The 16,152-nt window shown below is 39.8% G+C and overlaps 2 non-coding genes across 2 annotated transcripts; both read right to left on the minus strand.

Moving 5' to 3' along the window:
* Nucleotides 1-9,918: 9,918 nt before the first annotated feature.
* Nucleotides 9,919-10,025, minus strand: LOC120266890. The gene has a single exon (XR_005538303.1). It is a non-coding gene; the product is annotated as a small nucleolar RNA R71 (small nucleolar RNA).
* Nucleotides 10,026-15,802: 5,777 nt separating this feature from the next.
* Nucleotides 15,803-15,909, minus strand: LOC120267222. Its single transcript, XR_005538422.1, has one exon. It is a non-coding gene; the product is annotated as a small nucleolar RNA R71 (small nucleolar RNA).
* Nucleotides 15,910-16,152: the final 243 nt, after the last annotated feature.

Here is a 16,152-nt window from a genome sequence, read left to right on the forward strand (position 1 = left end):
GACATTTGAGCATGGATAGTTGCTTTATTTCTTTAGTTTGTTGTTTTGCTTTACTCTTTGCAAGTTAACTAGGTTGACAGCCATAATCATAAGCCTATGACAATAAAAATACATTCAGCAGTATTCACAAAGTTTTAAGCGGAAATATAAGATTTTAAACGGAAGGCTAAGTTATTAAACATAGATATAATATTGTAAACAGTGATCTAGTTTCTTAAACGGTAACCACAATATTTAAATGGAGACATCCGTTTTAACTAAAACTCATATTTTAAATAGAAAGATCATTTGTAAAACTGCAACCATATCAAATTAAAGGGGAAATGTACATTATAAACATTACACAAATCATAACAATCAAAAAATTATTTCGATCATGTACACAGACGAAAATGTAAAACAAATCAAAACCCTGGCCGAGAAATCTCCCAACAGACTAACAAAACACTGACAAGGTCCCCTTGCATATATCCCACAAGTGCACGGGTTTGTCGAAGTAATAATCCCGGATGAGCGGGTATCGAATCAACAGGGAGTAGGGAGTAAAAACACTTCATCTGCTTCTTAGCTATGTGAAAGATCAATAGTGATAAGTGTGACAATGATTCAATTCTCAAAAGTAAAAGCAACAAGTAAGAGAGCACGAGTAAAGGAGAAGGTAAGGCAATCAATAAAGATGGGGTACTCGGATAATGCTCCGCCTAGGATAATTGTTTCAAGTACAAGAACCCTCTATTATGCTTCCTAATCAAGGCAATGGTGAGTCATGGAAATCGTTAATTACATAGTCTCAAATCTAAGGTCAACTATGCCTAACTCTATACATGTCCCGGAGGAGAGATTAGATAACCTCTCAACCTCACACTCGAATAGAGTTGCAAAGAGATCTAGGGATTCCAAGTGATAAATCTCTTCTTAATTATAGACCTAACCCTTTGGTCCAGGTGGAAGGTCCCTAACCATGATTAAGACCTAGATACTAAGATCACCTCAACGCTTCACTCTGTTGCACGCGCAACTAAGCCCCAGCGGAGGGTCATCCCTTAGGTCATTCGCTATATTATGGCCGCAAAGAACTCAAGGAACGGAGGTAGAATCTATCACGTCAGAGGGGAAAGAGGACGCTCCTGTACCTCTCGACTCACCCTCTCAACCATCTCCAACCTATCTTTGTCTAACGCTCGTGGTGTGTCACTCATTCACAAGGTTACCAACAAGAACTCTCAACCCTAGAGTCACTCTAGGGGAAATGTTCTTCCAATCAAGCATTCAAGGTTGGAACTCACAACAAACATCAATTAATTGAAAGCATAATAAAGAGATTCAAAGAAACAAATACATCCTAGGGTTCACAAATACCCAAGTACCCACTAGGGGTTTAGCTCTCCATGGAGCTAAGTACAATCAATGAAATAGAATGTAAAAGCAATGGATCCATAGAGAAACCCCGTCGATAGTCATGTCAATGGTCTTGTGGCTAGTCCTCTACTCGTCGTCCAAGTATTCCCTTGTCCGGTATAGGATACGCCTCGACGGAAGCTCCCCTACCAACCTTTTTCCTCAGGAATGACGATGTCGGAGCTGTAGAACCTCTCCAAAATCTTAGCCAATACCTCTCAAAACCCTAGCCGAAACCCTCTCTCAAGTTAGGGAAAAGATGCAAAAAAGAATGCTGAATTTGTGGCTGTACCGGCTTTAAATAGGGCTGGAATCGGGCGACCACACGGGCCTGTGGATTTTTCACCCGCCCATGTGGAATTTCCACACGGCCGTGTATAATTTCCACACGCCGAGGTGTATTCTCTGAATTCCTATTTTCTAGGCCGGCTGTGAACAGTGATGCTACAATACTTTCGCTACGGTGTTCCGCTACAGTACTTGGCCTAAAATACTTCCCGAGTCCATACTTTTATCGAGGTGACGCAAACGGGCACACGTTCACGTCGTGGATCGCTTTGCTTCTTTAATGACGGACAAGTTGGTGGAGATCTTATTCTATATGCATAAGTCGGAATGCTTGAGTGTGACTTCCCTTGTGCCCCTCCAAATAGTTGTGCTAACTCAAATACGATGAGGTTGGCACACACTCTAGCATATCGCACCCGACCTATGTATTCGCGTTTGAACCTTTGCAAGATTTCCTCCAAAATTGGTGCATTATGATCTACATTGGCTTCTTTCCTTCATACTAGGCCTCACAACCCTACCTGCACGAAAGTAACATAAAAACACACATATTAGTGTAAAAACCCAAGAAAAATAATACTCAATATAAGGAAAGAATGCTTCACATTCATATCACACAAGCACTTATCAAACCCCAACCGAGAAATCCCCCTGTAGCCTTCAATATCTTCCAATAAAAACATAACCAAGAAACAAAACCGAAAAATGTTTATTTGTACCATAATAGTTAACATAAAACCATAATCACAACTTCTTCAATACCTTAGATTGCAAACTGATGAAATACCGAATACTTGCGTGAGACTTCTCCTTCGAGACAACGGTGGAAATTGAAAAGCTGAAATTACAAAGGATGTGCCGGAGAGACAACTTTGGAAAGGGAAAAGCTAAAGAGGCGAGTTGAGAAAAAACAAGTATACGGCTCCAGTAAAGTCGTCTCTAGGAATTATCCTAAGAAAAATTCCCCACTTCCTCTCAAACCGGCAAAATGATTACAGTGCCACGACTTCCCATGCATGGGCAATTTTGTCTATAAAATTTAAAAATACTCCGTTAACTACCGTTACATGATTTGGGGGTTTGAAAAACATTCAGTTTAAAAGGAAGGGGTTTTAGGGATTCCCAAATTAAGGGGGTGTTTTTTGCAATATTGCAAACTTAAGGGTCTTTTTGACAATTTCCACTTTTCTTTTTATATTTTATATATTATATATTTTATATTTTTATTTGTTTTATTATTATTATTATTTGTTTCTTATTATTATTATTATTATTATTATTATTATTATTTGTTTATTATTATTATTATTATTATTATTTTATCTTGATTTGATTTTCTTTTATGTATATATATTTTTTAATTATATGATATTTCTTTATCTGATTTGATTTTATTATTATATACTTATTTATTTTTATTTGATTTGATTTTATTTTATTTTATTTTAATATTAATTGATTTATTATATTTATATTTTTTTATCTCTTTTGATTTTTTTATTCCTTTTTGATTTTTTTTAATTTTAATTTAATATATATATGTGCATATATATATATATATATTATTTTATACGATTCGATTTATACATATATGTTTTTTCTATTTGGTTTAAGATAATTTAATTTTTATTTAGTATTATTATATTTGATTTGGTTTGATTTGATTTTATTATATATATATATATATATTTGGTCGAATTTGACTGATTTTTTTTAAAATTATTTTGTTTCATCATCATTATAATTAGTTTTTTATCTGATTATATTATTTTTCCTCGTAATTTGCATTAACAGGTAATGTCAAAATTCGGATATTTTAGATTGCGTTGAGATCGATATTTCATGGCTCATCTTGGGAATTGTATATTTTGGATCGGCTCGAGATATATGCTCCCGAATGATCCTAGGATTTGAATATTTTGGATCACCACGAGATCGGTGCTCTCGCCTGATTGTGAGTACTTTAGACCGCCTCAAGATCAGTGCTCTAGGCTGATCTTGAGATTTGTGTATTTTGAATATTTTGGATCGCCTCAAGATCGGTGCTATCGGCTAATCCTGAGATATGAGTATTTTAGACTGCCTCGAGATCGGTGCTCTCAGCTGATCTTGAGATTTGTGTATTTTGAATATTTTGGATCGCCTTGAGATCGGGGCGCTCGAACAGATCTTGAGATTTGTGTATTTTGAATGTTTTGGATCGCCTTGAGATCGGTGCTCTTGCCCGATCCTATAATTTGAGTATTTTAGACCGCCTCGAGATCGGTGCTCTAGGCTGATAAAAAAATTTGTGTATTTTGAATATTTTAGATTGCCTCGAGATCAGTGCTCTCGGCTGATCTTAAGATTTGAGTATTTTAGAGCGCCTCGAGATTGGTGCTCTTGGTTGATCCTGAGATTTATGTATTTTGAATATTTTGGATCGCCTCGAGATCGGTGCTCTCGGCTGATCCTAAGATTTGAGTACTTTAGAGCGCCTCGAGATTGGTGCTCTCGGCTGATCCTAAGATTTGAGTATTTTGTAATAATAATTTTTGTTATTTAAATTAGGAGATGCATTTAGTTTATTTATTTATTTATTTATTTATTTATGTTATTATTATTATTATTATTATTATTATTATTATTATTTTATATGAACAACCTTGAACCCTTCTTTAGCAGGGAAACTTTGTTACTATAACACCAATAAATTTCCTTCATTTTCTTGCCTCCTTGGTTTGGATTGATGCTAATACCCTTAGAAACTCTTTGGAAACTCTTAGGACGATACATATTTCATATTTGACCATCCGACTTTGTGCTAATTAATGACTGGTGCAAATTTGACCTTCCTAATTATTGATCGGTGCATGTTTTACTGTTCTATTTTTGTACTAAATACTCACCGGTGCATGTACTAATTACATACTGGTGTAGATTTAACCGTCATATTTTGTACTAAGTATTGACTAGTGCAAGTTTGACCGCAATATTTTGTACTAAATACTAACCGGTGCAGGTTTGACTGTCCTATTTTATACTAATTACTGGTGCAAGTTTGACCGTCTGACCGACGCCGGTTTTGATCGCCCAACTTCGTAATAATTACTGACTAGTACAGATTGAACAGTCCAACTTCATAATAATTTTTTTGATCGTTGCAGGTTTAACCATCCTATTTTCTCATATTTTTGGGATTCATATTTTTTTTAGAAATAAAACGTAAAAAAATATAATTGGACTATTAGTTTATAGTATAAATTTTTAGAAAATTTTAAAAGTTAAGTTTTAAAAAAATTTAAAAATTCTTAACTGTAATTGCTTGGCTGCCGGTAAGATTTTTTTTAAAACAAAAGGAAAACTGGAAAGAATCTCATTTTTCAATTTTTTTAATAAATAAATATATGAAAAAACAATCAGAAAATTTCTCGTTTTCGCCCAAGCATTTTCATAAATAATCCACAAACTACATGATTCCGTATTTTTGTTTACAATAATATAAAAAAAAACCCCCTAGACTGATGATGAGAAAACAATCAAAAAGTTGTGATGCATTTTTTAAATTTATTTTGTATTATAAAAATATACAAGTATAAATACTATTATAAAAGAAATATAGTGTTAGCCACTATAAAAAAGCAATGTTCGTATTTTTCATATCAGAAAAATCTGATATATTTTTGGTATAAATTTTGGTTCAGTTATTCATAATAATAAGAATAATAATAATAATAATAATAATAATAATAATAATAATAATAATTTGTTTATTTAATAAATAACTTGTTAAATGAATAGTTCCAAATGATTTCATGGCAAGTACGCATGGCCTGCATTGAGGTTGTTGAATCATTTGACCATCTTGCTTATGTCTAAGTATGAATTAAAGATTCTTAATTAATCAAATCACTGGGATTTGGGTCACTAATTAAATTGATTGAATTTAACTAAAATTTTTAATTTTTAAAGAAATTAAGAAATGGAAATATAAAGGTATAATAACCAAATTGGTCCCTCTATTTTTCTCTCTTCTCTTTTGGTCCCTCTACTTAAAAATGCTCCCAAGTAGTCCCTTTACTTTTAAAAATAGTTCTACTTAGTCCCTTCTACTCTAAAATAGGCCAATTATTGGCTGTATTTTCAAGAGTAGAGGGATTAGAGGGAAAGGGATTAAAGGTAGAGAGATTAAATGGGGCATTTCCAAGAGTAGACTGATTAGTGGGGCGCATTTCTGAGTAGAGATACTAAAAGGGAAAGAGAAAGAAAACTAGAGGGACTAATTTAGGTATAATACCAAATATAAATATGAAGCAATCATAATGTGGCAAATGTAATACATTATTGTTAATCAGCTAATTAAGATATAACTAAATAAAAACTTGCAACACAACTATTTCCAATTTGAATAGAAATACCGCAAACAAAAAAAAAATCACTCTTCATTGGCTTTACGTTTTGTTGATTGGATGCCAAACTTATATATATGTGAGAGCCTTTTCATATCGTCTTCAATGTTTGTAAATAAGTCATGTCAGTAATTTTTTTTTTTAAAAGGGTGACAAGCATCTATAAGGGACGTGCACTTGTGTGGAGCGCAACCACAAGCTCAATACCACAAATGCCCTTACCTTGAGTAGACATGGGATTCGATCTCAGGTTCTGCCCAAAACGAACGCCCAAATCAAAGGACCCAATAACAATTGACCCAAAGACTATTGGTCCATGTCAGTAAATTCATTTAGATAGTGGAATAGAACCTTGTAAATAATTTATTAAATGTTTAATTCAAGACAAGTTGAGATTTGATATTTTTTTATGTTTTTTTCCCTCATATTTTTGGCCTTAGCACCATAGTTATTTAACAATTTAATTTAATATTTGAAGAAATTATTCTATATCAACTATTTAGAGGTGTCAAATAGGCCCGGGCCCAGCATAGCCTGGCACAAGATGGGTCGTGCTTCGCCCAAGCATGGTGCTACAGTAATATGCCCAGGTCGGACAGTTCATAGACCCCTGGGTCGTGCTAGGGCGGGGGTTTGCAGTTTGCGGACCATGCCGGTACATGGACTATGCAGGTCGGCACATCCCATAAGGTTTATTTTATTTTATTTTATTTTTTGGTATATTTTCAATTTTTTTAATGAGACCTTCACTTTAATGTTTGTAAAATTTTCCCTTTCTTCTAACAATTTGTTAGCAATTTTAAAAGTTTTTTTATATTTTTGGGTTTAAAATAAAAAAATATAAATAAAATATAACCGAGGTAGGCCACATGGAGGGCCTACCTTAGTGGTATGATGCATAGTTCTCGTGTTGTGGGGGGCTCGTGCCGGGCCGGGCCGACCTACTTGACACCACTACAACTATTAACGCTTACTTTGAGAGATCGTTTGGAATAGCTTTTGGAAAGCCCAAAAAAAATATTTTTTTAATATGTTAAGCACTTCTAGGTTCGGAAAAATTTATTTGTATTGGCTTTTTTGCAGAAGTAAAAGTTGATAAAAAAACTGAATTCTGTTTTTTTTAAAAAGCTGGCCATGTGGTGCTTCTAGGAAAAAGACTTTTCAAAAGCTGTTTTTAGGTTATGATATTACTAAATTAGCCTTATGAAATAAAGAATTGACAGTGTTTTTAAATTTTTCTCCCAATCTTTTTCATACCCCTAATTGTTTTCTTTGCCTCTAGCCCCATGACAAAAGCTCAATTCCCATAATGAGAAGACCATCTGTACGCATACTGATAAGTGTTTGTGCGATATGAATGCGAAGCGTTCATTCCTTATGTTGAGCAAAACTTTTCTCAGGTTTTTACACTAATATGTGTGTTTTTATGTTACTATCATGCATGTAGGGTTGTGAGGCCAAGTATGAAGGAAAAAAGCCAATGTGGATTACAATGCATCGATGTTGGAGGAAATCTTGCTAAGGTTCAAACGCGAAGACATAGGTCGATGTGAGATTCTAGAGTGTGTGCCAACCTCCTCGTATTCGAGTTTGGCACATCCATTTGGAGGGGCACAAAGGCAGTCACACTCGAGCATTCCGACTTATGCACATAGAACAAGAGCCCCACCAATGTACCTATCATTGAAGAAGCAAGTGATCCACGACATGAACGTGTGCCCGTTTGCGTTACTCCGATGAAAGTATGGATTCGGGAAGCTATTCAGGCCAGATAGTGTAGCAGCACTGTTCACAGCTGGCCGAGAAAACAGGAGTTCAGAGAATCCACACGGGCGTGGGGAAATTATCCACGCCTGTGTGGAAATTCCGCACGGGGGCGTGAAGCATCCACGCCTATGTAGTCGCCCGATTCCAGGCTTATTTTAAGCCGAATCAGCCCCGATTTTAGCATTCTTTTCTCCATCTTTTCCCCAACTTGAGAGAGGGCTTCAGCTAGGGTTTTGAGGGGTATTGGCCAAGGTTTTGGAGAGGTTCTATGACTCCGACATCGTCATTGCTTAGGAAAAAGGTTGGTAGGGGAGCTTCCGTCGAGGCGTATCCTATACCGGACGAGGGAATCCTTGGACGACGAGTAGAGGACTTTCCACAAGATCATCGACGCGACTATCGAGGGGGTTTCTTTATGGATTCATTGCTTTTACATTCTATTTCTTTGATTGTACTTAGCTCCATGGAGAGCGAAACCCCTAGTGGGAACTCGGGTATTTGTGAACCCTAGGATGTATTCGTTTCTTTGAATCTCTTTATTATGCTTTCAATAAATTGATGTTTATTGTGAGTTCCAACCTTGAATGCTTGATTGTATGAACATTTCCCCTAGAGTGACACTAGGGTTGAGAGTTCTTGTTGGTAACTTTGTGAGTGAATGACACACCATGAGCGTTAGACATAGCTAGGTTGGAGAGGGTTGAGAGGGTGAGTTGAGAGGTACAGGAGCATCCCCTTTCCCCTCCGACGTGATAGATTCTATCTCCGTTCCTTGAGTTCTTTACGGTCATAATAGAGTGAATGGTCTAAGGGATGAACTTCCGCTGGGGCTTAGTTGCGCGTGCAACGGAGTGAAGCGTTGAGGTGATCTTAGTATCTAGGGCTCAATTGTGGTTAGGGACCTTCCACCTGGACCAAAGGGTTAGGTCAATAATTAGGAAGAGATTTATCACTTGGAATCCCTAGAGCTCATTGCAACTCTATACGAGTGTGAGGTGTTGAGATTGTTTGATTTCTCCTCCGGGACATGTATAGAGTTAGGCATAGTTGACCTTAGATTTGGGATTATGTAATTAAGGATTTTCACGACTCACCATTGCATTGATTAGGAAGCATAATAGAGGATTCTTGCATTTGAAACAATTATCCTAGGGGGAGCATTATCCGGGTACCCCATCTTTATCGATTGCCTTATCCCCTTCTTTACTTTTGCTCTCTTATTTGTTGCTTTTATTGTTGAGAATTGAATCATTATCACACTCATCATCATTGATCTTCCACATAGCTAAGAATCGAATTAAGTATTTTTATTCCCTACTCCCTGTAGATTCGATACCCGCTCACCCGGGATTATTACTTTGCCAAACTCGTGCACTTGTGGGATATACACAAGGGAAACTTCTCAAGTTTTTGGCGCGGTTGCCTGGGGAGGAGGCGTTTAGAGATACTTTGCACTTTGTTTTCTGAGCTATTTTACCATATATTCTATTTCATATCTTCTTATTCTATCATCGTTCTGATTTCTTTTTCTTTCTTTTTGGTTGCAGCTAGAGGTTATAACCCGAGGGAATCCCTCAATATTGATTGAAGGAGATCTTGAGCTTGAACGTACACTTAGAAGAAAAGGGAAAGAGCCTGTGCAAGAATAGTCTAATCCAGCTAATTTGGAAGCAGAAGAATCTGAAAACATGGTAGAACAGACTGAGCAACAGCGAACATTATCCGATTTTGCCATACCTTCAGTGTTGGGGACACAATCGAGTATTGTGCATCCCCAATTACAGCTCAGAACTTTGAGTTGAAGCCGGCATTCATCCACATGTTGCAGCAGTCCGCACAATTCAATGGTTTGGCCGATAAGGATCCAAACAGTCACATAGAGAGCTTTCTCGAGGTGTGTGATATGCTGAAGATAAATGGGGTGACGGATGATGCCATCCAATTGAGAGTCTTCCCATTTTCCCTAAACGGGAGAGTGAAGCAGTGGCTACACTCGTTACCTAAAGCGTCGATTACCACGTGGGAGGAGATGGTGGAAGCTTTCCTAACCCATTATTTTCCTCCTGGAAAATCAGCAAAGCTTAGGAACGAGATCTCATCCTTTGTTCAGTTGGAATTAGAGTCTCTATTCGAGACATGGGAAAGGTTCAAGGAGCTCCTAAGGAAGTGCCCGCAACACGGATTCCCGTAGTGGATGATTGTTCAAACCTTTTACAATGGTTTGAACCCGAGTATAAGGCAACTCTTGGATGCGGTAGCAGGAGGTACCTTAGGTAGCAAGACCCCCGATGAGGCCCGTCAGTTGATTGAAGAAATAGGGGTTAAACAGCTACCAATGGAATGCTAGAGAGAAGAAAAAGGTGGCCCGTCTCCATGAGATAGATGCGGTAACTTCATTGGCGGCCCAAGTTGAAAATTTGAGTAAGAAGTTAGATCTTCTAACTTCAAATAGAGTGGCGGCCATAACTAAATGCACCGGGTGTGGTGGAGGACATGCTCCCTCCGATTGCCCGATCTCTATTGGTGATGTTTCTTCGGTGGAGAATGTTGATTTTGTAGGTAATGGCATGAGACCTCAAGGAAACCCATATAGCAATACTTACAATCCGGGTTGGAAGAATCATCCCAATTTCTCATGGAGTAATCAAGGTCAACAAAAGGCCATGGGGCCACCGGGTTTCGAACAACAACAAGCCCCTCAGGTGAAAAACAGAGTCTCAGGTTTGGAAACCCGAATGATGGACCTAGAGAAGCATTTGGCTAGATTTGTGCAATTTGCAAATACTAGGTTTGAATCAGTTGAGACTACACTTCGCAACCACACCGCCTCTTTGCATAACCTTGAAAATCAGGTGGGTCAAATTGTGAAGTCTCTCTCTGAAAGGCCATATGGAAGCTTACCAAGCAATACAGAGACCAATCCAAGAGAGCACGTGAAGATGATCACTTTGAGAAGTGGTCGTGAGGTTGAAGGTAGGCTTCTGAGTGAGATGCCAAAAGAACACACACCTGTGGTTATAGAGGTGGAAGAGGGGACGATCAAAGAGAAAGAGGTGGTACCCCCATCTTTCAAGCCAAGAATCCCTTATCCCTCTAGATTGAAAAATGACCAAGGGGATGAACAGTACAAGAAGATCCTGAGTTTGTTCAAGCAACTCCACATTAATATTACTTTTATTGAGGCATTGGCCCAAATGCCTAAGTATGCGAAGTTCTTGAAAGACTTGTTGACCAACAAGAGGAAATTGGAGGAGAGTACTTTAGTGATTTTAGATGCTTCATGCTCGGCGGTATTGCAAAAGAACATGCCGAACAAGAAGAAAGACCCGGAAAGCTTCATCATTCCGTGTAATATTGGCAATCTTGGTGAGGAATTGGCATTGGCAGACTCAGGGGCTAGTATCAACGTCATGCCATACACCTTCTTTCAAAAGCTAGGCTTGGGCGAGCCTAGGCCTACTTAGATGATTTTGCAACTAGCGGACCAAACAGTGTGACATTCGAGAGGCATCATTGAAGACGTGCTTGTCAAGGTGGACAAATACATTTTTCCAATTAACTTTGTAGTGCTAGATGTTGATGAGGATGCGGATGTACCCTTGATACTCTGGAGACCGTTCTTGCGGACTTCCAAAGCATTGATTGACATGGACGACGGAGAGCTCACCTTGAGAGTTGGAGATGACAAGCTTACATACCGCCTTGCTGAGGCCATGCGGCATTCTCTCGATTTTGATGATACTGTATATTTTCTAGACACTACTGAAGAGATTGTTGATGAATACATACAGGAGATATTCAATCCGGATCTGTATGAAGAATTGTTCGACCAAGAGGAGGGACATGAAGATGTAATGATGCTTGGATCGACGGAAGAAGTACCATCTATCCCGGGGATCTTGAAGAAGGTGCTCCGGAAAATGAAGAGGGCTAGGAGACGCCACCGGAAACACTCAAAGGCTTGTGGAGATGTAATGATGCTTGGATTGACGTATCATTGTTAGGTGGTCCGAAGCCCGATAATACACCCTCTACTATCAAGAGACTTTGCACATCATGCTTTCAAGCCATGGATAAGAGGGCAACTTTCATTCATGAACCCCCGTGAGGTAAGACAAGGTACATCGAGCTTAGTGATGTTAAACAAGCGCTTCTTGGGAGACAGCCCAAGTGTTTACTATTTTCTTAGCTTTAGTTCAATTTGTTTGCATGAATAATTTGTTAAGTGTTGGTGTCTTAATTTCTTGGATGCTTGTGCTGAGATTTCCTTGTGAACTTTGAATTTTAATCGTGTGTTTTCATGTGGAATTGGCGATGTTTGATCGTTTGAGCTTTATTTCATGTTTTTTAATGGTAAAATAATTGCATAATAGAGCAGGCTCTGAGTGTGTAAACATGTTCAGAGATTTTTTGCAGAGCCTGCAGATTTTTCTAAGTCATCCAGAGAAAACACACGGGCGTGTGGAATTTCCGCACGCCACGTGGATTTGCACTGCGAGCTCATCCAGAGAAGGCACAGGGGCGTGCGGCTGCCCCTGTGAACGACCATGCGATTAGCACACACCCGTGGGTAATTTCCACACGGACGTGTGAATTCCTGTAGGGTTTGGCAAATTTTCCCCAGAGCACACAGGGGCGTGGACTTGCCCCTGTTAGCAATCTTGTGAACCACGCACGAGTGTGTGTAATTTCCACACACCTGTGCGACACTCTGTAGAGGAGTTTTCTCCATCCTGAGAGAACACAAGGGCGTGCGGCTTCCCCTGTGAGTTGGGCATGTGAATGTCCACGCCCGTGTGGAATTTCCGCACGGGCGTGTATAACACTTGGTATTTTTCTCAGATGTACAGAGAAGCCACAGGGGTGTACGGCTTCCCCTATGGGTCGGATTCACGGGCGTGGGTATTTTCCACATGCCCGTGCGATAGCAATCAGAGTCGAAGGAGTGTTTTCCTGAGAGTGCACAGGGCCGTGCGTGCGCCCCTGTGGCTCTTTTGTAATGAAGCCACGGGCGTAGGTAATTACCGCACGCCCGTGTGGATGCACAGAACATCAAGGGTCACAAGACCTTTTTAAAGAAGATTAGTTTCTCTCCCCCTTCACGACCTCTATTCATCTAAAAACACTCTCACATCGTTCTCCGATTTCATAGCGCTACATTGATAGGATTTTTGCGAGGTTTTCCAGCCGGTTCTTCATTTTCTCATCCCATCTCGTTGGTAAGCCTTATTCATGATTTTCTTTGCCAATTTATAGTTTCCATCGATTAATCTGGTTAATAATGCTTCGTTTCTTCAATTAGAAAGATGATTGATGTTTAGATTGGAAGTATTTTTAAGTTGTACTGTTAAATTTTGGAGGGCGGCCGTGCGGTTTTCACCCCCCGTGGATCCACATGGGCGTGCGAAAATTCCACATGACTGTGTAGATTTGATAAGTGCTTGTGCGGTTTTCATTCCTTATGTTGAGCATTACTTTTCTCAGTTTTTTACATTAATATGTGTGTTTTTATGTTACTTTTATGCAGGAAGGGTTGTGAGGCCGAGTATGAAGGAAATGGGCCAATGTGGATCATAATGCACCTATTTTTGAGGAGATCTTGCTAAGGTTCAAATGAGAAGACATAGGACAAGTGTGAGATGCTAGAGTGCGTGCCAACCTCCTCGCATTCGAGTGAGTACATCCATTTGGAGGAGCACAAAGGCAGGCACACTCGAGCATTCCGACTTATGCATATAAGAACAAGAACCACACCAACATATATATCATTGAAGAAGTGATTCACGATTTGAACGTGTGCCCGTTTGCGTTACCCCGATGAAAGTATGGAATTGGGAAGTTATTCGGGTCGAAGACTGTAGTAGAGCACTGGAGCAACTATCATGGCAGCGACGAGTTCACGACCGCCGAGAAATCGAGAGAGCAGAGAATCCACACGGGCATGTGGAAATTATCCACGCCCTGTGTGGAAATTCCCGCACGGGCTCGTGTACCGAGTCCACGCCCGTGGAGTTGCCCGATTCGACCCTATTTAAAGCCGATTCAGCCCTCAATTTTTGGTATTCTTTTTCTCCATCTTTTCCCCAACTTGCGAGAGGGCTTCGGCTAGGGTTTCGAGAGGTATTGGCCAAGGTTTTGGAGATGTTCTACGGCTCTGACATCGTGATTCCATTAGGAAGAAGGTTGGTAGGGGAGCTTCGATCGAGGTGTATCCTATATCGGATGAAGGAATCCTTGGACGATGAGTAGAGGACATTCCACAAGGCCATCGACTCGACCATCGAGGCGATTTCTTTATGGATTCATTGCTTTTACATTCGATTTTTTGATTGTACTTAGCTCCATGGAGAGCTAAACCCCTAGTGGGTACTTGGCTTATTGTGAACTTTTGGATGTATTCCTTTCACTGAACTTCTTTATTATGCTTTCAATAAATTGATGTTTATTGTGAGTTCCAACCTTGAATGCTTGATTGTATGAACATTTCCCCTAGAGTGACACTAGGGTTGAGAGTTCTTGTTGGTAACCTTGTGAGTGAGTGACACACCACGAGCGTTAGACAAAAGCTAGGTTGGAGAGGGTTGAGAGGGATGAGTCGAGGAGGTGCAGGGAGCGTCCCCTTTCCCCCTCGGCGTGATAGATTCTACCTCCGTTCCTCGAGTTCTTTGCGGCCATAATAGAGTTAGTGGTCTAAGGGATGAACCTCCTCTGGGGCCTAGTTGCGCGTGCAATGGAGTGAAGCGTTGAGGTGATCTTAGTATCTAGGGCTTAATTGTGGCTAGGGACCTTCCGCCTGGACCAAAGGGTTAGGTTTAAATCTAGGAAGAGATTTATCACTTGGAATCCCTAGAGCTCATTGCAACTCTATGCGAGTGCGAGGTGTTGAGATTGTTCGATTTCTCCTCCGGGACATGTATAGGGTTAGGCATAGTTGACCTTAGATTTGGGACTATGTATGTAAGGATTTGCACGACTCACCGTTACATTGATTAGGAAGCATAATAGAGAGTTCTTGCACTTGAAGCGATTAGCCTAGGTGAAACATCATCCGAGTACCCCATCTTTATCGATTGCCTTGCCTCCTCCTTACTTTTGCTCTCTAACTTGTTGCTTTTAATTTTTGAGAATTGAATCATTACCACACTTATCATTGTTGATACTTCACATAGCTAAGAATCGAATTAAGTGTCTTTACTCCGTACTCCCTGTGGATTCGACCTCGCTCACCCGGGATTATTACTTCGATAAGCCCGTGCACTTGCGGGATATAAGCAAGGGGACCTTCTCAAGTTTTTGGCTCCGTTGCTAGAGAGTTAGGCGTTTAGAGATACTTTGCACTTTGCTTTCTTTGCTATTTCACTACACATTCTATTTCATATCTTCTTATTCTATCATCGTTCTGATTTTATTTTTCTTTACTTTTGGTGCAGCTCCAGGTTATGACTCGAGGGAATCCATCAATATTGATTGAAGGAGACCCTGAGCTTGAACGTACACTTCGAAGGAAAGGGAATGAACCTGTACAAGAACAGCCTAATCCAGCTGATTTGGTAGTAGAAAGATCTGACAACATGGCAGAACAAAATGAGCAAGAATGAACACTATCCGATTATACCAGACCTTCAGTGTTGGGGGCACAATCGAGTATTGTGCGTCCCCCAATTACAGCTCAGAATTTCGAGCTAAAGCCAGCATTCATCCATATGCTGCAGTAGTCCGCACAATTCAGCGGTTTGGCCGATGAGGATCCAAACAGTCACATAGAGACCTTCCTCGAGGTGTGTGACATGCTGAAGATAAATGGTGTGACGGATGATGCCATCAAGTTGAGAGCCTTCCCATTTTCCTTAAAGGGGAAAGTGAAGCAGTGGTTACACTCATTACCTAGAGCATCAATCACTACATGGGAGGAGATGGTAGAAGCTTTTCTATCCCGTTATTTCCCTCCCGGAAAATCAGCAAAGCTTAGGAATGAGATCTCATCCTTTATGCAGTTGGAATTGGAGTCTCTATTCGAGACATGCGAAAGGTTCAAGGAACTCCTGTGCAAGTGTCCGCAACACGGATTCTCGGAGTGGATGATTGTTCAAACCTTCTACAATGGTTTGAACCCGAGTAGAAGGCAACTCTTGGATGCGACGGCAGGAGGTACCTTAGGTAGCAAAACCCCCGACAAGGCTCATCAATTGATTGAGGAAATAGGGTTAAATAGTTACCAGTGGAACGCTAGGAAAAAGAAAAAAGTGGCCGGTCTCCATGAAATTGATGCGGTAACTTCATTGGCAGCCCAAGTGGAGAGTTTGAGTAAGAA

This window comes from Dioscorea cayenensis, chromosome 1, assembly GCF_009730915.1.
Source record: "Dioscorea cayenensis subsp. rotundata cultivar TDr96_F1 chromosome 1, TDr96_F1_v2_PseudoChromosome.rev07_lg8_w22 25.fasta, whole genome shotgun sequence".
NCBI classification, from domain to species: Eukaryota; Viridiplantae; Streptophyta; class Magnoliopsida; order Dioscoreales; family Dioscoreaceae; genus Dioscorea; species Dioscorea cayenensis.